The sequence below is a fragment of the Choloepus didactylus genome, chromosome 4 (genome assembly GCF_015220235.1).
Source record: "Choloepus didactylus isolate mChoDid1 chromosome 4, mChoDid1.pri, whole genome shotgun sequence".
Lineage (NCBI taxonomy): Eukaryota > Metazoa > Chordata > Mammalia > Pilosa > Megalonychidae > Choloepus > Choloepus didactylus.
In genome coordinates this window covers 2,621,051-2,643,534 of record NC_051310.1, presented here as the reverse complement: position 1 = coordinate 2,643,534, position 22,484 = coordinate 2,621,051, and the positions used below count along the sequence as shown (strand labels likewise).

General features: G+C 44.9%; 1 long non-coding RNA gene and 1 pseudogene across 7 annotated transcripts in view; one reads left to right on the top strand and one right to left on the bottom strand.

Moving 5' to 3' along the window:
* The first annotated feature begins 1,227 nt into the window (after positions 1-1,227).
* LOC119531017 lies at positions 1,228-13,099 on the top strand (annotated as a pseudogene).
* The window catches only part of LOC119531019, a 55,166-nt gene continuing 41,487 nt past the window's right edge, over positions 8,806-22,484 (bottom strand). The window contains exons 1-4 of one of the 7 annotated variants that reach the window (XR_005216167.1): positions 11,236-12,010; positions 10,976-11,093; positions 9,947-10,139; positions 8,806-8,952 (exon numbers count right to left, since the gene is read on the bottom strand). This is a non-coding gene — a long non-coding RNA (uncharacterized LOC119531019). Of the gene's footprint in view, positions 8,953-9,946; positions 10,140-10,975; positions 12,011-22,484 lie in introns of those variants that run through there. The other 6 variants (XR_005216166.1, XR_005216170.1, XR_005216165.1 and 3 more) reach the window with 6 other exon arrangements.

The following is a 22,484-nucleotide window of genomic DNA, read 5'->3' as shown; positions in this document are numbered from 1 at the left end:
TTCTTTCTTACTTTAATTGTTCTTTTTCAATTTAATTTTTATTCTTATTATTTTTGTGTGTGTGGTAATGAAAATGTTCAAAAATTAATTTTGGTGATGAATGCAGAACTATATAATGGTACTGTGAACTGATTGTTTTGTATGACTGCATGGTATGTGAATATATCTCAATAAAATTGAATTTAAAATAATTTAATTGGAGGTTTCCATTATTTAATTTTTATTAGTGGCTGTGTTTAATGGACTGGCTCACAAAATTCCGGAACATTTAACAATTGGCCCTAGCTAGGCAGACAGCCACAGACGCGGACCATTAAGCTTCCAGAAGGCGGGCACCGACGACCGTGCTGGACACCTGGTGGGGTGGGGAAGAGGGCGGTATCTGCATGAATAGGTAAATAAACTAGAGAAAAAGGATAAAAGGCAGCCCCCATAGCATGTGACATGTGGTAACTGCACAATAAACAGCAGGAATTCTTGCTGTTGTCATTATTACTAGGGCTAATTTATTAGGCATCACTTCCCATTCGGAGATTTAATTTTAAAAAGGGGAAGAGGGGCTAATCGATCTCAGCGTGCTCCCTGCTGTTTGTCCGGTGTTTTCACCGCCGAGCCCTGTCAGCACACAGCAGGGGCACAGTGAGTGCTCGCCGCGTGAACAAGGGAAGGGCTCCCACGGCGTGTCGCGCACCGACTCTCAGACACGGCCGCCCTGCGAGGCTGAGGGAGCCCGTGCGCGCGGGTGCGGACTCCGCTGCCGGCCGCCGTCCTCCGGGGCGCCCCGCCGTCCTCCCGCCACGCCCCTCCGGTCCTCCCGCCACGCCCCGTCGTCCTCCCGCCACGCCCCGCCGGTCCTCCCGCCACGCCCCGCCGGTCCTCCCGCCACGCCCCTCCGGTCCTCCCGCCACGCCCCACCGATCCTCCCGCCACGCCCCGTCGTCCTCCCGCCACGCCCCGCCGTCCTCCCGCCACGCCCCGCCGGTCCTCCCGCCACGCCCCTCCGGTCCTCCCGCCACGCCCCACCGATCCTCCCGCCACGCCCCGTCGTCCTCCCGCCACGCCCCGTCGTCCTCCCGCCACGCCCCGTCGTCCTCCCGCCACGCCCCGCCGTCCTCCCGCCACGCCCCTCCGGTCCTCCCGCCACGCCCCGCCGTCCTCCCGCCACGCCCCGTCGTCCTCCCGCCACGCCCCGCCGGTCCTCCCGCCACGCCCCGCCGTCCTCCCGCCACGCCCCGCCGGTCCTCCCGCGCTGCCGGCCCCTGTTTCCGGGGGACTCTCCGGGCCGGCGCACAAGAGGGCGGCTCCGGCGGCCGGGGAGGGGCGGCCGCGGCTCGGCCTTGGACCCCGCTCGGGCTGGGCGCGGGAGGTCGGCTTCGCGAGTGACTCCGGGCCCCGCGTGTGTCCGGCCGCGTGTCTGTCGCCCCCGTCCCGGGACGAACCGCAGGACGGTCGGGCCCGGTCGCCTGGCCCCGGGCGGTCGCTGGCGGGGCCCGGCTCGCTTTCAGGACTGACGAGGCCAGTGCAGCCTCCATGGCGGCCTCGCAGGCCCCGGGGGAGGAGAGCAGCATCCCGGCGGCAGAGACGGCCCGGGCGGGGACCAGGGCCCGCTGGAGGGCGGCGACCCCGAGCCCGGCCGGCCCCGGAGCCTCAGCGCCTCCCTCGGCCCCGTGGCCTGGAGACCCCAGGGCGTCCGGGATCCCGGGCTGCTGTGCCGGGGCCGCGCCGGCTGTGCACGGGGCTGGCGATTTGGTGGACACTCACTGTGACTCCTCCAAGGGCGCTGACCACAGGAAGAGTGATGACGGGCCTCGGCGGACCGAACCGTGGAGCCCGGGAGGTTGTCTGCTTTGGAGTCCTCCTCTACGCCTTGGCTGTGTCTGTGCCGCTTGCCTCCGTTGCCCGTCCCCTCGGAAACCGGAGCGCTTAGCTCCCGTCTGCTTTGGAGGCTTGTCCGGCTCCTTTCTCTCCACGGGAGGTAAGAATTGGCCTGTTTCCTGTGCTGTACATCTTGGCACTGGAAACTGCTGCCTTGCAGAAGAGCCAGGCCAGGGGCGAAGAGTTCTTTTCAGAATTAGGCCACATTCTGTGAAATCCATTAACTGTGGGTTATGTTGATTTATTTTTAACTAGTGTTTTTTTATTTTAATTTTTTTAATATATTGAGTTGAAAAGATCCTGACTTGGCTTAGGGATGTTGGGAATGACTCAAATATATATGGGGAATTTTTTGGTATCTCTTTTCCTTTTGTTGGTCCTACTCAATAATGCCAAAAATTTCAGTGTTCAATTTCAGTGGAATTAAATTGGAAGAGTGCAAAATTATACAGTGGATTATTTTCAGCTAGTTAACTAGTGTGACACCTGGCAGCAGACAGATTAAGATAGGGATGGGCAGGTGGTTAAGCCCTATATTTTGAGCAGCTGTTGTATCAGGCACTATTCTAGGTGAACACAGCTGTCAGAGACGCCTGCCTCTTGTGTAACTTATATACGATAACAAGGGGAGGCAGAAAATGAAAGTAAATAAATTATAATTAGGGTGACCAACATCCTGGCAACCAAGAAAGTTCTTATTAAACCAGGATGAGGTGGTCACCCTAATTATAGTATATGATTAGGTGAGTACTATGGGAAAAATAGTAGAACCAGGAAGAGGACACAGTGTTATTCTTTTAAGTAGACTGATCAGGGTAGGCCTCCTTGAAAAGGTAACATTTGAGCAAAAATTGAAGGAGGTGGACTTGGCTAGGCAGATCCCACAGGAAGAGCATTGCAAACAGAGGCACAGCAATGCAAAGCCCTTAGGGCAGGAGTGTACCTGGAGAATCTGAGGACAAGCAAGGAGTCCAGCGTGGCTGGTAGATGAATGTGAGAGTGTAACACGAAATAAAGTTAAGAGAAGTACATTTGGGGAAGATAAATAGTAATGCAGATTATGGAAGATTTGTGGGTCATTGGTCTTTTGTCTGAAACGAGGGAGCCATTGCATAGTTCTGAGTAAAGGAGTGACAAGATCTGGCTTGGATCAGGATGGTAGTAGGAGGAGGAGGTAGGTATTCAGATTCTGAATATATATATATGTTTAAATTTTTATTGTAACATATGTACAACATTTTCCATTTTCAAGTATACAATTCAGTGATGTTAAATACATTCAGAATGTTGTGCTACCATCACTACCATCCATGATCAAAACTTTTCCATCAACAAAAGCAGAAACTCTGTACCCATTAAACATTAACTGACCGTTACCCACCCCTGCCCCTGCTACCCTGGTATATTTTCCTGTCTACAAATTTGCATATTCTAGTTATTTCATATAAGTGAGATCATTCAATATCTGTCTTTTTCTGTCTGGCTTATTTCTCTCCACATGCCATCTTCAAGGTTTATACGTGTTATAGCATGTATCAGAACTTCATTTTTGTATCTGAATATTATTCTGTCGTATGGATATACCACATTTTGTTTGGTTTCTGAATACATTTTGAAGGTAGACAGAGTTTGTTGATGCATTAGATATGAGGTAGGAGAAAACAAAGAATTAGGCATAACTCAGAGATTTTGGCCTAAGCAACTGGAAGACTGGAGTTGATGTCATGGAGTGAGATGGGAAAGGTTGAGAAGAGAATAGATGGGGGGAGGGTGTTTGACTTTGGACATCTTAATGCCTATTAGATCTCTAAGTGAGGATGTTAAATAAGCAGTAGGTTATAGGGTCTGAGTTCAGGGAAAAGATGTGGGCTGCAAATAATAGATATTTGGGAGTCATTGGCATATAGATAGGTAAGATTGTAAGACCGTACGAGATCACCAGAGGACGAAGTGTCGACAGAGAACTGAGGAGGACCAGGACTGAGCCCCAGAGCACTCCGTCCTGGAGGCAGGGGAGAAGAGAAGGAGCAGGTCATGGGGGCTGAAGGAGCATCCAGAGGACTAAGAGGAAAACCAAGAGACTGTGCTGGCAGCCGGTTGTAAATTTAGTGGAATTGCAGAAATTTCGATGACGAAAATCAGTAGGGTGCTATGGTAGAGAATATAAGGTGGTGGTGGTGGACGGGAGAGGCTCTCTCTGTGAAAGTGACATGTAAACCAAGACTTGAAGGATAAGCCACCAGGCCCGCGGTGGGAATGGGCGCTGGCTGGGGTCCTGAGTCCTTCAAGGCTGAAGCAACAGCAAGTGCAGACACCCTGGCGTGGGTGAGCAGTTGGCACGTTCTAGGATCTACTGAAAGGCCAGTGTGGTGGAAAGGAAGGCTCAGGGGAGAGGGGGAGATTTGACTGGAGAGCTAGGCAGGGGCCGAATCATGCTGGACTTTGATGGCCTCAGTCTTCTGTGCTTCACAGGGGCTGGGTGCTTCCTTCCATACGGAGGCCCACAGGACCCCACCACCCTCTCTCAGGGATGCCAAGATGGGTCCCTGGGCCAGTGGCCCAGCCTCCCCTGTCCACAGAGAGTCCCCGTCAACCTTTCAGGCGTCACATAGAGCAGCCGTCAAGGATCCTTGCTGAAGGAGTGTCCCCTTCTATCTTCTTGTAAAAAGAACTTTCCCTCCTTTTTCATTCAGCTATTCTGAGCTTTCTTTCCTCAACAGTTTTTACCTTGAACTTGTCTTCATCAGCTGCAGAAAATGCAGGATAAGTGCTTTTTCCTTTATGTACCAGTTTACCCATTTTCAGAATAATGAGTCCATGCCCTAGAATTGCAGGGTTATTTTTAAAAGATTTTAAGAGTATGTCCCATCCATTATTTCAGACGCACTTGACAGAAAAATTAAAAAAACTGTCATTGAGCTGAAATTCGGATTTATTGGGCATCCTGGGTTTTTATTTGGTCATCTGTGGCCCCCACCTGAGGCCCACTCTCATCACTGCGCCTACATCATGGGGTTCTGGTGACAGTCTGAGGGAGGTAGGGTGTAAAATGCTTTGTCAGTGGAGAAAGCCGGAAAGTGGGATCCGGAGCCTGGGAGCCCAGCGGCTGCGAGTGTGCTTGCCCTGCCCCCGTGCACCTGCTCTCTGTGGTCATCTTCGCACGGGCTGCCCCTCGAGCGGCCCGGCGAGCTTACCCTGGGGACAGCTTAGCACCTCCCGCCAGCTTCCCCGGGACGTGATCACAGTGTGGACATGATGGACATCACCAAGCAGAAGGACTGCTAGATGAAGCTGAAGAAGTTTTTGCACTACGAATACAGCACCAACCTGAAGCGAGTCCTCGAGTTCACCAACCTCAAGTTCTGTGACACTAGGTGAGTGACTGCCCTCCATCCCTCAGGGGCCAGGCTGGTGGGGGGCCACAGGGGTGTGGGGTGAATGGAGAGCAGGGCGCTGTCAGGCTGCACCTGTCCTTGAGGAAACACATGCCGAGCGTCCCAGCGACTGTACACAGGCGCAGATGTATTTCTGCTGGTTGCCTTTTTTTTTTTTTTTTACTTTGTATAAAAACAGTTTATATTCTGATACTGTCTTTTGTCATTTATATATATTAAGACATATATTGAAAACCTGACTGTATTTCTGTGTCTATGTGTGTGTGAAACAAGGGTGGCTTTTACTGTATGGAATTCCTGCAGGATCATAATTTATAGAGGTCATAAAGTAAGTGTAGGGGGGCTGTTCCTCAATTTCAATATTAATCCATTTTTTTTTCTAGTTTACATTTTTTTTCCTTTTTAATTTTTATTGGAATTGTTCAGATACCATACAATTATCCAAAGATCCAAAGTGTACAATCACTTGCCCCTGCGTACCCTCATACAGCTGTGCATCCATCACACTTAATTTTTGTTCAATTTTTAGAAACTTTTCATTACTCCAGACAAGAAATAAAGTGAAAGATGAAAAAAGAAAAAAAGAAAAGGAAACTTGAATCCTCCCCTGTCCCTAACCAATCCCCCTCAATTGTTGACTCATAGTGTTGGTATAGTACATTTGTTATTGTTTATGAAAAAATGTTGAAATACTACTAACTGTAGTATCTAGTTTGCAATAGGTATATATTTCTTCCCTATATGCCCCTCTATTATTAACTTCTAATTGTATTGTCATACATTTGTTCTGGGTCATGGAAGCGATTTCTAGTATTTGTACAGTTAATCATGGACATTGCCCACCATAGGATTCAGTTTTATACATTCCCATCTTTTGACCTGCAACTTTCCTTCTGGTGACATATATGACTCTGAGCTTCCCCTTTCCACCTCATTCACACACCATTCGGCGCTGTTAGTTATTCTCACATCTTGCTACCGACATGTCTGTTCATTTCCAAACATTTAAGTTCATCCTATTTGAACATTCTGCTCATACTAAGCAACAGCTCCCCATTCTTAAGCCTCGTTCTGTATCTTGGTACCTTATATTTCATGTCTATGAGTTTACATATTGTAATTAGTTCCTATCAGTGAGACCCTGCAATAATTGTCCTTATGTGTCTGGCTTATTTCACTCAGTACATTGCCCTCAAGGTTTTGTCATCAACCTATTTTTTTTATATGGTTTTGTTCACTCACTGTACATTCCATCCTAAGTAAATAATCGATGGTTCTCTGCATGGTCATACATTTATGTGTTCACCACCTTCACCAGTATCTACATAAGGGCATCTACATTTCTTCCACAAGGCAGGAGGGAGAGTCAAAGAAGGTAGAGAGGCAAAAGAAAGAGGAAAAAAAATGACAGCTAGCAAGAAGCAAAAGGAAACATAACCTTAAATCAAAGTAAAGAATCAGACAACACCACCAATGCCAAGTGTCTAACATGCCTCCCCTATCCCCCCCTCTTATCTGCATTCACCTTGGTATATCACCTTTGTTACATTAAAGGAAGCATAATACAATGATTCTATTAGTTACAGTCTCTAGTTTATGTTGATTACATCCCTCTCCCAGTGCCTCCCCATTTTTAACACCTTGCAAGGTTGACTTTTGCTTGTTCTCCCTTGTAAAAGAACATATTTGTATATTTTATCAGAATTGTTGAACACTCTAGATTTCACCAAGTTACACAGTCCCAGTCTTATCTTTCCTCCTTTCTTCTGGTGTCTCAGATGCTCCCAACCTTCCTCTCTCAACTGTATTCATAGTTATCTTTGTTCAGTGTACTTACATTGTTGTGCTACCATCTCCCAAAATTGTGTTCCAAACCACGCACTCCTGTCTTCTATCACTCTGTAGTGCTCCCTTTAGTATTTCCTGTAGGGCGGGTGTCTTGTTAACAAAGTCTCTCATTGTCTGTTTGTCAGAAAATATTTTGAGCTCTCCCTCATATTTGAAGGACAGTTTTGCTGGATATAGGATTCTTGGTTGGTGGTTTTTCTCTTTCAGTATCTTAAATATATCACACCACTTCCTTCTTGCCTCCATGGTTTCTGCTGAGAGATCCGCACATAGTCCTATTAAGCTTCCTTTGTATGTAATGGATGGCTTTTCTCTTGCTGCTTTCAGGATTCTCTCTTTGTCTTTGACATTTGATAATCTGATTATTAAGTGTCTTGGCGTAGGCCTATTCAGATCTCTTCTGTTTGTAGTATGCTGCACTTCTTGGATCTGTAATTTTATGTCTTTCATAAGAGATGGGAAATTTTCATCATTTCCTCTATTACTGCTTCTGCCCCCTTTCCCTTCTCTTCTCCTTCTGGGACACCAGTGATACATACATTATTGTACTTTGTTTCGTCCTTAAGTTCCCGGAGACGTTGCTCATATTTTTTCATTCTTTTCTCCATCTGCTCCTTTGCATGTAGGCTTTCAGGTGTTTTGTTCTCCAGTTCCTGTTTTCTTCTGCCTCTTGAGATCTGCTGTTGTATGTTTCCATTGTGTCTTTCATCTCTTGTGTTGTGCCTTTCATTTCCATAGAGTCTACTAGTTGTTTTTTTGAACTCTCGATTTCTGCCTTATGTATGTCAAGTGTTTTCTTTACAGCCTCTATCTGTTTTGCAATATCTTCTCTAAACTTTTTGAATTGATTTAGCATTAGTTGTTTAAATTCCAGTATCTCAGTTGAAGTGTATGTTTGTTCCTTTTACTGGGCCATAACTTTGTTTTTCTTAGTGTAGGTTGTAATTTTCTGTTGTCTAGGCATGGTTCCTTGGTTATCCAAATCAGGTTTTCCCAGACCAGAACAGGCTCAGGTCTCAGAGGGAAGAAATATTCAGTATCTGGTTTCCCTGCGGGTGTGTTTTAGAAAATTGCTTCACCCTTTGATGCCTCAGGTCACTGTGTTTTTCTGCCCAGCAGGTGGTGCCTGTTAGTCTATAATTCTTGACTGGTATGAGGAGGTATGGCTGTGTTCCCCCGGGCTCTGGGGTCTGGTTCTGAATGGAAAGGGCCCCACTCCTTTCCTCTTAGAGAAGATAGACCCCCTAGGGGGAGGTCATTAGCATTTCAGTGGTCTCTCTCTCTGCTTGTGTGGTCTCCACCCTTCTCTGAGTCACAGCCCTGGAAACTGAAAATGACTGTGGCTTTCTCCACTGAGCTGAAAAAGAAACAGATAGTCCCCTTCAGACTCAGTCCAAGGCGACCCTCCGGCTCTCCCAAGGTCAGTCGTCACCCAAAGCCTCTCTCTGTTTTTTGGGGATTTGTACCTGTAGTGAGCAGTTCACACTCACTACTTAAAACCCCAGTTGGAGCTCAGCTGAGCTATATTTATTTGCTTGCTGGGAGAGAGCTTCTCTGTGGCACCACGCGGCTTTGCAGCTCGGGCTATGGGGGAGGGGGTCTCGCAACTTGGATCCGCAGGTTTTACTTACAGATTTTATGCTGTGATCTTGGGCATTCCTCCCGATTCAGGTTGGTGTATGATGAGTGGACGGTCTTGTTTGTCCCTCCACGGTTATTCTGGATTATTTACTAGTTGTTTCTGGTTTTTTGTAGTTGTTCCAGGGGTACTACTTAGCTTCCACTCCTCTCTATGCCACCATCTTGCCCAAGCTCCTGCTGGTTCCCTTTTAATCTGTAAACGTGATAGATTGTGAAAAATACAAACAAAAATCAGGAGTGGAAAACCAAATCCTCTGGCTTGTTTCCCTAGCCACTCCCCAGAAAAAACCATTGTTAGCAGTGCAGTGTGGTTTCTTCTAGTAGTACACATGCTCACACTCACTCACCAGTGCACTCACTGACACACTCGTGATACTACCTCTCAGACACACTCACTGTCACAACCATGACACCGACAAACTCGCTAACACCTTCCTGACACATACTCAGGCACTGCCTCACCCACACACTCACACTCATTTATGGATGTGTCTACTTGATGCTCACTGACACACTCACAGACACAGACACACCAGTGGCAATACCTCCCAGACACACTCATGACACACCCACAGACTCCCACTCACTGTGACAAACTCAACACACATTCCTATGACACTTTGTACACACTCACTAAGACTGACTCACCAACACATTCACAGTCACTGACACATTTATTCACAAACACACCAACATATCCATGGCACATACTCTCTGACACATTCACCAACACATTCGTACTTGCCGACATCGAGACACCAAAACTCACGGCACAGATTAATACACTCACTGACACGTGACACTCCTACAGACTCCCACTCACTGAGACCAGCGCGCTCACTGACACATACTGGCACACCAAAACACCGGTACCTTCCCAAACACACATGGACACACTCAAATACCCACACGACAGACTCAATGGTGCACTTGCATGCTCACATGTCATTCTTACCGACATACTGCCACCTTCACATCTTCATGCAGACATTTCCACCCACTTGTTCACATTTATACATGCCCAGAGGCGTACATGCTCCCACACGGCCCTACATCACATTGACGCACATACTTAGGTGTGTCCACTTATGCACTTGCTAACGCCCATACACACATTCACACTCTCACACTTACATGCACTCACTCATGGACCTAAACACTCTCACACTCATGCTTTTAATTTGTACCTTTAAGAAACAGGAATCATACCACAGCATACCAGTTTCTTTGCAATCAACTTTTTGCCACTTCCCAGACTTGAGCCTCTTTCCTCTGGTTCAGGCCGTCTGCACTGTTCACTCATGGAATTCAGGCTGTGTGGTCTCCTGGTCTTGGTTTATTTAGTCCTTGGTATCAGCACTGGTTAATTCTGAAAAAAAACTGTTGCTTTTTGGTATCAGCATCGCGGTCCCTGCTCTTAGTAGGGCGTGTGGCTCTTCTGTGTCAAAGGTCAGTCTGATGTCAGGTTCTCATCCCACTGATGAGGATATGTGCCTTGCTGCCACCAGCCTGGCGGTTTGCCCCTGGTACTCCTCTCTGCTTCCCCAGGACAGCAGGCCCTGCCCTCGTTACCTCTCACATCTGACCTGCCCCTGCTGCCTACACCAGCCCCAAGTCCCTCTTGCCCCATCTCCATCAATCCCTGCTCCACTCTGCTGATTGCTTCGTAAAAGGCAGAGACACTCAATGGCTGGCAATGATCCTTTCCAACTTGCCTACTTCCCACAACCACTTAACCTAACAAAAGCTCCTGTGCAAAAGGCCAGGGAGGCAAACAGTAAAAGAGCTATCAAAACCCACAGTGAGTCACAAGGAGATAGTATACCTGGACAATGGATTTTGTTTGAGCATCCTGGCAGTGAAGGAAAAAAGGGAAATGGGATGAATTATGGTGTTGGATGAGAGCAAGCCTGCCTACATGTTGGTGAGATGGATTTTCTCCAAGGCTGAGTTCTGAGGATTGTGTTGCTTTGATACCAGAGATGACACTGGATCATGTCAACATGAATTTTATATGCTACACTGCCAAGGAGAGGCCTTCACAGACAGGTGCGTGGTTAAGGAAGCTAAAGGGGGATACTTTTTTGGCCTGTTGTTTTCCTTTGGGCCTCTCCCTGCCACCCAGTTGCCAGCAGAATTCATGATGCCTTCTGGGTCCCCTGGTCTAGTTGGAAGACTCTGAGAGTGCCTTGTTACAGCATTGGTTTTACACTTACTCACAATTATGCCCAGTTACACAGGCGAGTGCCAGGGTCAGCAGGAACCTCTCTGGGTTCTGTTAGTATCATCTGACATCAGGTGGGGGGTGTTTCTCCTTCATCAGAGCCATTCCTCCTGTGGGGATGGGGATTTGTTGGTCAGTGCTGTGAGTTTCCTGGGCACTGCTGCTTCGGGGGAGACCCACAGGGACTGGTGTGGCCCCCAAAGCATTAAGGGTGTCTCCCACCTCCACATGCTCAACTCCCTGTGGCTTTACCTCCAGCCCTGACTGTGCACAGTGGGGTTGGCGCGGGTCAGGGAACGTAGGGTGACTTCCGCAGATGGGCAGATGACCCTCCTAGTGGTTGGAGGGTGCAGGGAGCAGCAGCATTTGCACGGGAGAACAGGCTGGCTTTGATGTCTGATGAGCAGTCCAGGCAGGGACTCGGATTCTGGGGAAAGGGTTTCTGTGGTCTCTGACGGGTCTACAGTATGGGAAAGGATACAGGGTGTGGCTGGGTTGTGAGGGTGCCAGGCTGTCTGGGGAAGGTGGACTCTCTTCTCTTCTGGGGCCTTTGGGGGTTCCAGGATGGATGGGAGGAAGGAGGGGCCACGAGGCCACATCGTGGGTAGATGTGGGCTCCTTGGGGAGGGAGAGTGACAGCAGATGAGAACCTACAGACATCTTAATGAAGAGTGGCTGTACCTGAGGCCGCTGGGGTTGCGGGGGGCCAGGTCCTGGCCTTTGATTTCTCACTGTCTTGCCTGAGCTGATGTGGTTTTCACCAATGATGGCCGTAATTTCTGGAGTGGAGGCTGAGACCTGCCGGTGTCCTTTTTGCCCGAGGACACTGAGACCTGATTCTCAGCCATGGTGAGTTGGTCTCTCCACAGGTATTGCTGACTTGAATGTTTATAATGCAGTACTTGGGGGTTTTTTTGTTAATTCAGTTTTATTGAAATATATTCACATGCCATACAATCATCCATGGTATACAATCAACTGTTCACAGTACAATCATATAGTTATCACCACAATCTATTTCTGAACATTTTCCTTATATCGGAAAGAATCAGAATAAGAATAAAAAATAAAAGTGAAAAAAGAACATCCAAACCATCCCCCCATCCCACCCTGTTTGTCATTTAGTTTTTATGCCCATTTTTCTACTCATCCATCCATACACTAGATAAAGGGGGTGTGATCCACAAGGTCTTCACAATCACACTGTCACCCCTTGTAATCTACATTATTATATAATTGTCTTCAGGAGTCCAGACTGCTGGGTTGGAGTTTGGTAGTTTCAGGTATTTACTTCTAGCTTTTCCAATACATTTAAACCTAAGAGGTGTTATCTATATAGTGCATAAGAATGTCCACCAGAGTGACCTCTCGACTCCATTTGGAATCTCTCAGCCACTAAAACTATTTCATCCAAGACAGTGGCATTTCATTGAATTAGAGACCCCTTAACCTTTTCCATCCTCCCTGGAGGTGGATTGGTGGATTTGAATGTGAACGGAGGTGGTAGTTGTGTACACCTTGCTGTATCCCCCGGGGAGCAGCGGCTTTTGCTGCAGAGACTCTGGGAGGTGCTTGTGTTGTGCAGGAGAAACAATATTGTCTTTCAGTGCAAATTGCCCCGTCACACTCATGGAGGATGGCCTGGAAATGGCTGCTTTCTGGTTTACCTGGAAAGGATATGTTTACTCTGGGGTGACTTTTTTCTCTTCTGAGCCCAGAGCTGGGCTTGCTAGGCTTCTCCTCGTCTGGTCTTCTGTGCTTTGTATCCATCAGCCAACAGTCAGTGCTGTGGCCTGGCTCACTTCTGCCCTCCCAGAACCTCAGTCTCTTCATCTGTAAAGCTGGAGCAATGACACCTGCTTCCCAGGCAGTGAAGTAAAGTGCAGGAAGGACTTCATAGAGTACCTTTCACATCCCATTGCTTCCAAAACGGTGGTAAACATTCTTGTCGTCACTGACCATTGTCTCTCTCCCCATGACCAGAAGGTCCAGCTTCATGGAACCTCCTGACGTTGTAAAAAACAGCCTTGGGGAGAAAACTACTGGCCTGACGATGCTTTGCTGGCTAAACCCAAAGTGCCCGAGTCCTGCCTGACGTGTGTGAAGGACAGCTACACTGACTTCCTCATCGGTTCAGGAGGTGTCTCTGCCTGGTTCCACGTGCTCAAGGTGAACCTAAGGACCTTGGCCTGCCCGGGCCCTCAGCAAGCCCACAGTCCAACCACTAGATGGTCTGGAGACCACGTGTGCTCTAAACGTGGGGGGCCTAAGATGGGATGTTACCGCACAGGAGGGACTGGGGAGAATTTCAGGCACTGGGGATGGCAGGGAGTCCTTTGTGGGTGGAGGGGTGGGGGTGCCGCCCCAGACCGGAGAAGAACATGCCATTTCTCCTTTGTCTAGTGAGACAGAGGCACCTGAGAGGATTTGGTGAAAGCATCTTGAGAAATGACCAAGTGCCCAAGGGAGGGTGTTGGGGAGGATTCCTGGAAGTGCGGACAAGGTGTTATTCCCCCGGGGCATGCAAGGGCCACATCCTGGAAACGTGGGGTGGGGGCTAGAGAAACCAGCCAGGTGGGGATGCTGGGGACACTCACAAATCAGAGGAGAGCTGCGAGGCTCATCACTGGGGCAAAATTAGGGAGGCCAGAAGGAAAAACGTGATGTAAATAGCAGCAGGATGAAAAAACTTGGGGGTGGGGGGGATGAAACCCAAAGTCTGGGGTTCAACCAGCCCCAAACTGGTTTTCTCCAGAATAGATGGTGCGTGGACTGGGGGCTCAGTTTCTGACCCTGACTCTGCAAGGCTCTGAGCAGGTCACCCTGGCCACCCTCTGGGCCCATCTCACTGGGTGGCATCTCACTGTTGTGAGGGTGTAGAGCATGATGGGGCCTGGCAAATGCTGACAATGGAAGTAGTGGCCATCCTTAACCCAGACCAAGATCCAACAGTTCCAAAAAGTGGAGCTTCTTATAACTCCCTCAGTTACCGGGTTTATGTACCCCTTTGGGACACATGTCCATTTGGAGGGCTGCAGAAACGTGGGCATGTGTGATTATGGGGTGTTGCCCAGTTCCTGCTGGGGTCACGTATACCTAGAAGCTTTCTAAGATCCCAGCATCCCCAGGATGGGGGCACTGCTAATGGCCTCTTGTTGGCAGGGGGAGAAGATCTATCTCATCAAGCCGGCCTCGGCCAACTCCTCCCTTTACGAGTTCTACCATTCGGCCTCCAACCACAGTGAGATGTTCTTTGTCGAGCAGGTGATCAAATGCTACAAGTGCACTATCCCACATGGCCAGGTGCTCTTCATCTCATCAGCTGGGCCTGGGTGGCCCCAGGGACCCCAGGACCTGGGTCTCCTGCCTCAGGCTGCTGCTGCTCCTGGGAAGTGAAGCCAGCAGGAGGGAGCCGTGTGGAGGAGGGCGAGGTGGGGCCACCCCCAAGGGCAAACCCAGAGAGCTCCCTGATAGTGATGGGAACTGCACCCTGAGCCACTGGCAGGGCCGGGGCCACCCCTGAAGGGAGAAAGAGAGTGTTTGCTTACTTTAAACTTTGCAGTAAGGGATAGTTCAAGTACAGACAAAAGGAGGAAGTATGCTATAAGCCTTTGCCACTTCCCTAGCCCAGATTATGTAGAAGTCAATTCTAGACATACTGTTTCATCCATAAATATTTCAGTTTCTATCTCTAAAATACTTTTTTTAAGTAACATGATTAAAATACAGGCATCATCCCTTTAAAAAGTAACAATTAATAATAATCCTTTCATATCATCAAATACCCAGTCGATGTTCAGATTTTCTAAATGTCATATGTATTTTTTTTTTTTATTAAATTCAGTTTTATTGAAATACAGTCACACACCATGCAGTCATCCATGATATACAATCCACTGTCCACAGTATGATAACATAGTTATGCGTTCATCACCACAATCTATCTCTGAACATTTTCCTTACATCAGAAAGAACCAGAACAAGAATAAAAAATAAAAGTAAAAAAAGAACACCCAAATCATCCCCCCATCCCACCCCATTTGTCCTTTAGTTTTTATCCCCATTCTTCCACTCATCCATACACTAGATAAAGGGGGTGTGATCCACAAGGTCTTCACAATCACACTGTCACCCCTTGTAATCTACATTATTATATAATTGTCTTCAGGAGTCCAGGCTGCTGGGTTGGAGTTTGGTAGTTTCAGGTATTTACTTCTAGCTATTCCAGTACATTAAAGCCTAAGAGGTGTTATCTATATAGTGCATAAGAATGTCCACCAGAGTGACCTCTCGACTCCATTTGGAATCTCTCAGCCACTGAAACTATTTCGTCTCATTTTGCATCCCCCTTTTGGTCAAGAAGATACTCTCAGTCCCACGATGCCGGGTCCACATTCATCCCCGGGAGTCATACTCTGCGTTGCCAGGGAGATTTACACCCCTGGGAGTTGGGTCCCACGTAGCGGGGAGGGCAGCAAGTTCACCTGTCAAGATGGCTCAGTTAGAGAGAGAGAGGGCCACATCTGAGCAACAAAGAGGTACTCAGGGGGAGACTCTTAGGCACCATTACATACAAGTTTAGACTCTCCTTTGTGGTAATGAGCTTCATAAGGGCAAGTCCCATGCTCGAGGGCTCAGCACATCAAACCGCCAGTCCCAATGTTTGTGACAACATCAACACCAGTCCAGATGAGGATGTCCAACACATCCGCACCTTCCCCCAGATCCTCGAGGCTGGGGAGGGGGAGGCTGTAAATATATTTTTTATTATCTGCACAAATTACTCTAGGATGTGTCACTATTTCACTCCAGCCTATACTAACCTACCATATCTCACTTCCTATTCAAAGTTCCATGCAATTGTGGTATTTGAACAAACCGACTGTAGGGTTGTACCATTTAGAAAATTTAGATCCTGTACCAAATAGATATCTATTCCCTTGGTCTCACATGAATAAGTTGAAGTTTTAAAACACAATCAATTTCAACCTTTACCCTTTGGCCTGGCTTGCCCTGGTCTTAACCAGACCTGCTTCATTCATATCACTAATTGAAGTCTGGGCTCTTTTTCAGCTTTTTTTTTTTTTTTTTTTTTTTTTTTGACAGTGGCTGTATGCACTAATACTGACATTCATATCTGCCGAGCTCTAGCTCTGCGTTTCAGGTGTCTCGGAGATATGCATTGTTCCAGAGACCAATCAGGTTATATGCTAGGGGATCAGCATCTCAAAGTTTAGAGATAGGCCTTACAATTCAGGGATAGAGTTAACTGCTGTAAGAGCTTACAATCTAGGGACTATTACAATTATTGTGTCCACGTTAGGCTATGTTCTAAGATTCAATTCTGAGTTTACACATTGTAGTTAGTCCATATTGGTGAGGCATCATCCCTCTCACCATGTTTTCTCCAACACTTTTACTCCTATATATTTTCCTACAATTTTATAGAGTTATGTTCACATACCATACATTTATCCACAGTGTACAATCAGTTGTTCATGGTATCATTATAAAGTTGTACATTTATCACCACAATCAGCACTTGAACATACTGATTACTACAAGAAAAATTGTTTTTTTTTTAGCAATAAGAAAAAATGATAAAAAGAAAAATAACATGTCATACAATACAATATACTACTAAGGACAGCAAATAACACCACTAGCAAGAATCCCATATTACTCCCCTATATCCCCCTCTCATATACATTTAGCATTGGCGTATTGCCTTTGTTACATTTAATGGAGGTATATTACAATGTTACTGTTGACCATAGACTCCGGTTTGCTTTGATTATGTTTTTTCCTGAATACCATCCCTTTTTCAAATTTCTACATGGTTGACATTCATTTGCTTTCCCACATGCAAAAACATTTTTATATTTGTATATTTAGTAACAGTCATTGGCCACTCCAGTTTTTGCCACGTTATACAGTCCCAGTCTTTATCATCTATCTTTACCTCTGGTGTCATACATTCTCCTATCCCACCTCTTTCAGCTTTACTCACAGATATCTTTGTTCAGTGTACTTACAATACCATGCTACCATCACACAGTATTATGCTATCTATTTCTGGATCTATGCAATCAATCCTAAACATTCTGTAGTCCTTCAGCATCAAATGGCTGATCTCTGCCCTCTTTCTATCTCCTGGTCACCTGTGTTGTCAGCTTTTAACTCCCAAAGTTTGTTCATTAATGTCTGTTCATATTAGTGAGACCATACAGAATCTGTCCTTTTGTTTCTGGCTAACTTCACTCAACATAATGTCCTCAAGGTTCATCTACATTATTACATGATCCATGTCTTTGTTCTGTCTTACAGCTGCATAATATTCCATCATGTGTATATACCACAGTTTGTTTATCCAGTCGTCCTTTGATGGACATTTGGGCTGTTTCCATCTCTTGGCAATTGTGAATAATGCTGCAATAAACATTGGTTTACAAATGTCTGTTTGTGTCTTAAGTTTCAGTTCCTCTGAGTATATACTCAGCAATGAAATAGGTGGGTCATATGGCAAATCTATATTTAGCTTCCTGAGGAACCTCCATACTGTCTTCCAGAGTGGTTGCACCATTCTACATTCCCACCAACAATGAATAAGTGTGCCTCTTTCTCCACATCCTCTCCAGCACTTGTCATTTTCTGTTTTTTGGATAATGGCCATTCTGGTAGGTGTGAGATGATATCTCATTGTGGTTTTGATTTGCATTTCCTTAATAGCCAGTGAAGTTGAGCATTTTTTCATATGCTTTTGAGCCATTTGTATTTCCTCTTCAGAAAAATGTCTGTTCATGTCTTTTGCCCATTTTTTAATTGGATTGTTTGTCTTTCTGTTATTGAGATGCAGGATTCCTTTATATATTTGGGATATTAAACCCTTATCTGATACGTGGTTTCCAAATATCATCTCCCATTGTGTAGGTTGCCTTTTTACTTTTCTGACAAAGTCCTTTGATGTACAAAAGTGTTTAATTTTGAGGAGATCCCATTTGTCTATTTGTTCTTTGGTTGCTCGTGCCTTGGGTGTGAGGTCTAAGAAACCACCTCCTTTCACAAGATCTTTAAGATATTGCCCTACATTTTCTTCTAAGAGTTTTATGGTCTTGGTGCTAATGTTTAGGTCTTTGATCCACTTTGAGTTAATTTTGGTAAAAGGTGTGAGATGGACATCCTCTTTCCTTCTCTTGGAAATGGATATCCAGTTCTCCAAACACCATTTATTGAACAGGCTGCTCTTTCCCAGTTGCTTCGGCTTCACTGCCTTATTAAAGATCAGTTGTCCACAGATGTAAGGGTCTACTTCGGAACACTCAATTCGATTCCATTGATCAGTATATCTGTCCTTATGCCAGTACCATGCTGTATTGAGCACTGTAGCTTTGTAATATGCTTCAAAGTCAGGTAGTGTGAGACTTCCCACTTCACTCCTCTTTCTCAAGACATTTTTGGCTATTCGGGGCACCTTACCCTTCCAAATAAATTTAGTTATTGGTTTTTCTATTTCTGTAAAGTAAGTTGTTGGGATTTGAATTGGTATTGCATTGAATCTGTAAATCAGTTTAGGTAAAATTGCCGTCTTAACTATATTTAGTCTTCCAATCCATGAACATGGTATGTTCTTCCATTTTTTCAGGTCTTGTTCAATTTCTTTTAGCAGTTTCTTATAGTTTTCTATGTAAAGGTCTTTTGTGTCCTTGGTTAAGTTTATTCCTAAATACTTGATTCTTTTGGTTGCTATTGTAAATGGGATTTTTTTTCTTGATTTCCTCCTCTAGTTGCATATTACTTGTGTATAGGAACACTACAGATTTTTGCGTGTTGATCTTGTAGCCTGCTACTTTGCTGTATTCATTGACTAGTTCTAGTAGCTGCTGTAGATTTTTCTGGATTTCCTACATATAGAATCATGTCATCTGCAAATAGTGAAAGTTTTACTTCTTCCTCTCCAATTTGGATGCCTTTTATTTCTTTTTCTTGCCTAATTGCTCTAGCTAGAACTTCCAGCACAATGTTGAATAGCAATGGTGATAGTGGGCATCCCTGTCTTGTTCCTGATCTTAGAGGAAAAGCTTTCAGTCTCTCCCCATTGAGTGTGATGTTAGCTGTGGGTTTTTCATATATTGCCTTTATCATATTGAAAAAGTTCCCTTCTATTCCTATCCTTTGAAGTGTTTTCATCAGGAAAGGATGTTGAATTTTGTCAAATGCCTTTTCTGCATCAATCAAGATGATCGTGTGGTTCTTCTGCTTTGATTTATTGATGTGGTGTATTACATGAATTGATTTTCTTGTGTTGAACCAGCCTTGCATACCTGAAATAAATCCCACCTGGTCGTGGTGTATAATTCTTTTAATGTGCTGCTGGATTCGATTTGCTAGTATTTTGTTGAGGATTTTTGCATCTATATTCATTAAAGAAATTGGTCTATAATTTTCTTCTTTTGTAGTATCTTTGCCTGGTTTTGATATTAGGGTGATGATGGCTTCATAGAAAGAGTTAGGTAGCTTTCCCTCTTCTTCAATTTTTTTGAAGAGTTTGAGCAGGATTGGTACTAATTTGTTCTTGAATGCTTGGTAGAATTCACATGTGAAACCATCTGGTCCTGGGCTTTTCCTTTTTGGGAGCTTTTTGATGACTGACTCAATCTCTTTACTTGTGATTGGTTTGTTGAGGTCATCTGTTTCTTCTTGAGTTAATGTTGGTTGTTTATGCTTTTCTAGGAAGTTGTCCATTTCATCTAACTTGTCTAGTTTATTAGCATATAGTTGCTCATAGTATCTTCTCATTATCTCCTTAATTTCTGCAGGGTCAGTAATTATATTTCCTTTCCCATTTCTGATTGCATTTATTTGCATCTGCTCTCTTTTTTTTTGTTAGCCTAGCCAGTGGTCCATCGATTTTATTGATTTTCTCAAAGAACCAACTTCTGGTTTTGTTGATTCTCTCTATTGTTTTCCTGTTCTCAATTGCATTTATTTCTGCTCTAATCTTTGTTATTTCTTTCCTTCTGCTTGCTTTGGGGTTAGTTTGCTGTTCTTTCTCTAATTCCTCCAGGCGAGCAGTTAACTCTTCAATTTTTGCTCTGTCTTCTTTTTTAATATAGGCATTTAGGGCAATAAATTTCCCTCTCATCACCACCTTCGCTGCATCCCATAAGTTTTGATAAGTTGTGTTTTCATTGTCATTTGCCTCAAGGTATTTACTAATTTCTCTTGTAATTTCTTACTTTACCCACTGGTTTTCTAAGAGGGTGTTGTTTAGCCTCCATATGTTTGTGAATTTTATGGCCTTCTGTCTTTTATTTCCAACTTCATTCCATTGTGGTCTGAGAAAGTGTTTTGTATAATATCAATATTTTTAAATTTGTTGAGACTTGCTTTGTGACCCAACATGTGGTCTATCCTAGAGAATGTTCCATGAGCACTTGAGAAAAAAGTGTATCCTGCTGTTGTTGGATGTAGTGTTCTATAGATGTCTGTCAAGTCTAGTTCATTTATCATACAATTCAACATCTCTGTTTCTTTAGTGATCCTCTGTCTAGATGTTCTATCCATTGATGAGAGTGGTGTATTGAAGTCTCCAACTATTATTGTAGAGGTATCTATTTCTCCTTTCAGTGATCGTAGTGTTTGCCTCATGAATTTTGGGGCATTCTGGTTTGGTGCATAAATATTTATGACTGTTATGTTTTCTTGATGAATTGACCCTTTTATTAATATATAGTGTCCTTCTTTATCTCTTTTAATTGTTACGCTTTTGAAGTCTAACTTGTCTGATATTAATATAGCTACTCCCGCTTTTTTCTGGTTGTTGTTTGCATGAAATATCTTTTTCCAACCTTTCACTTTCAGTCTATGTTTGTCCTTCTGTCTAAAGTGAGTTTCTTGTAGACAGCATATAGATGGGTCCTGTTTTTTAATCCATTCTGCCAGTCTGTGTCTTTTTATTGGGGAGTTTAATCCATTTACATTTAGTGTTATTACTGTAAGGGCAGTACTTTCTACTACCATTTTGTTTTTTGGAATTTATATGTCGTATCTTATTTTTTCCTCTCCTTTTACCTTTCCTGATAATCTTCATTTCTGCACTCTTCTCCAACTCTCTCTCTCCTGTCTTTTCCTATCAGCCTGTAGCACTCCCTTTAATATTTCTTGTAGCACCAGTCTCTTATTCACAAACTCTCTCAGTATCTGTTTGTCTGAAAATGTTTTAATCTCTCCCTCATTTTTGAAGGAAAGTTTTGCTGGATATAGAATTCTTGGTTGGCAGTTTTTCTCTTTCAGTATCTTAAATATATCATGCCACTGTCTTCTTGCCTCCATGGTTTCTGCAGAGAAATCTGTACCTAGTCTTATTGACCTTCCCTTGTATGTGATGGATTGCTTTTCTCTTGCTGCTTTCAGAATCCTCTCTTTGTCTTTGACATTGGACAATCTGACCAGTAGGTGTCTTGGAGTAGGTCTATTGGGATCTATTCTATTTGGGGTACATTGTGCTTCTTGAGTCTCTAATTTTCTGTCTTTTATAAGAGTTGGGAAATTTTCAGTGAATATGTCTTCTATACTCTTTCTGCCCCTTTTCCCCTCTCTTCTCCTTCTGGGATACCCATAACACGTATATTTGTGCATTTCATGTTGTCACTCAGCTCCCTAAGACCCTGCTCATATTTTTCCATTTTTTTCACCATCTGTTCTTTTGTGTGTATGAATTCGAATGACCTGTCTTGCAGTTCACTGATCCTTTCTTCTGCCTGTTCAAATCTACTGTTGTGACCCTCCATTGTGTTTTTCATCTCCTCCACTGTGGCCTTCATTCCCATGAGTTCTGCCATTTGTTTTCTTAAGTTTATGAATTCTTCTTTATGGTCAGCCAGTGTCTTCTTTATATCCTTCAGCTCTTTTGCTATATCTTCCTTCATTTCATCGAATTTATTTAGCATTAATTGCCTCCACTCCTGTGTCTCAGCTGAGCTATTAGTTTGTTCCTTTGGCTGGTCCATGTTTTCATGTTTCCTGGTATGACTTGTTATCTTAAGTTGTCTAGGCATCTGATTTTCTTGATTAGTTTATTTTGGAGCTTGTTTTCTGTCTTTTACCTAGTGGTTTTCTTGTTGGTTGGCTTTGTTCTCTGGCCTCTGTTATTCAGTTCAACTTATTCTAGACCTCTAACTTACGTTCTATTTAGTTGATCAGAATTTTTCCCCTCTTGTTTTTTCTGTTTCTTGCTGTGCCTCTATGTAACCTTTTTGTGAGTGGGTCTCCTCAGATATGATCGACCCTAGTCAGATTCTCCCAGTCTAGTGAGGCCCAGGTCTCACTGGGAGGGTATGGAGTTTTCCTGAGAATGAGAACCTCCTACGAGGTCTTTAGAATCGGTGCTTTTCCTCTCCTGTCCAGCAGGTGGCGCTGGCCAGCCCGCAGCTCCCCCACCAGTGTAAGGAGGTATGGAGACTTTAGTTCTCCTGGTGACTCTGATCCTGTCAGGGACGTGG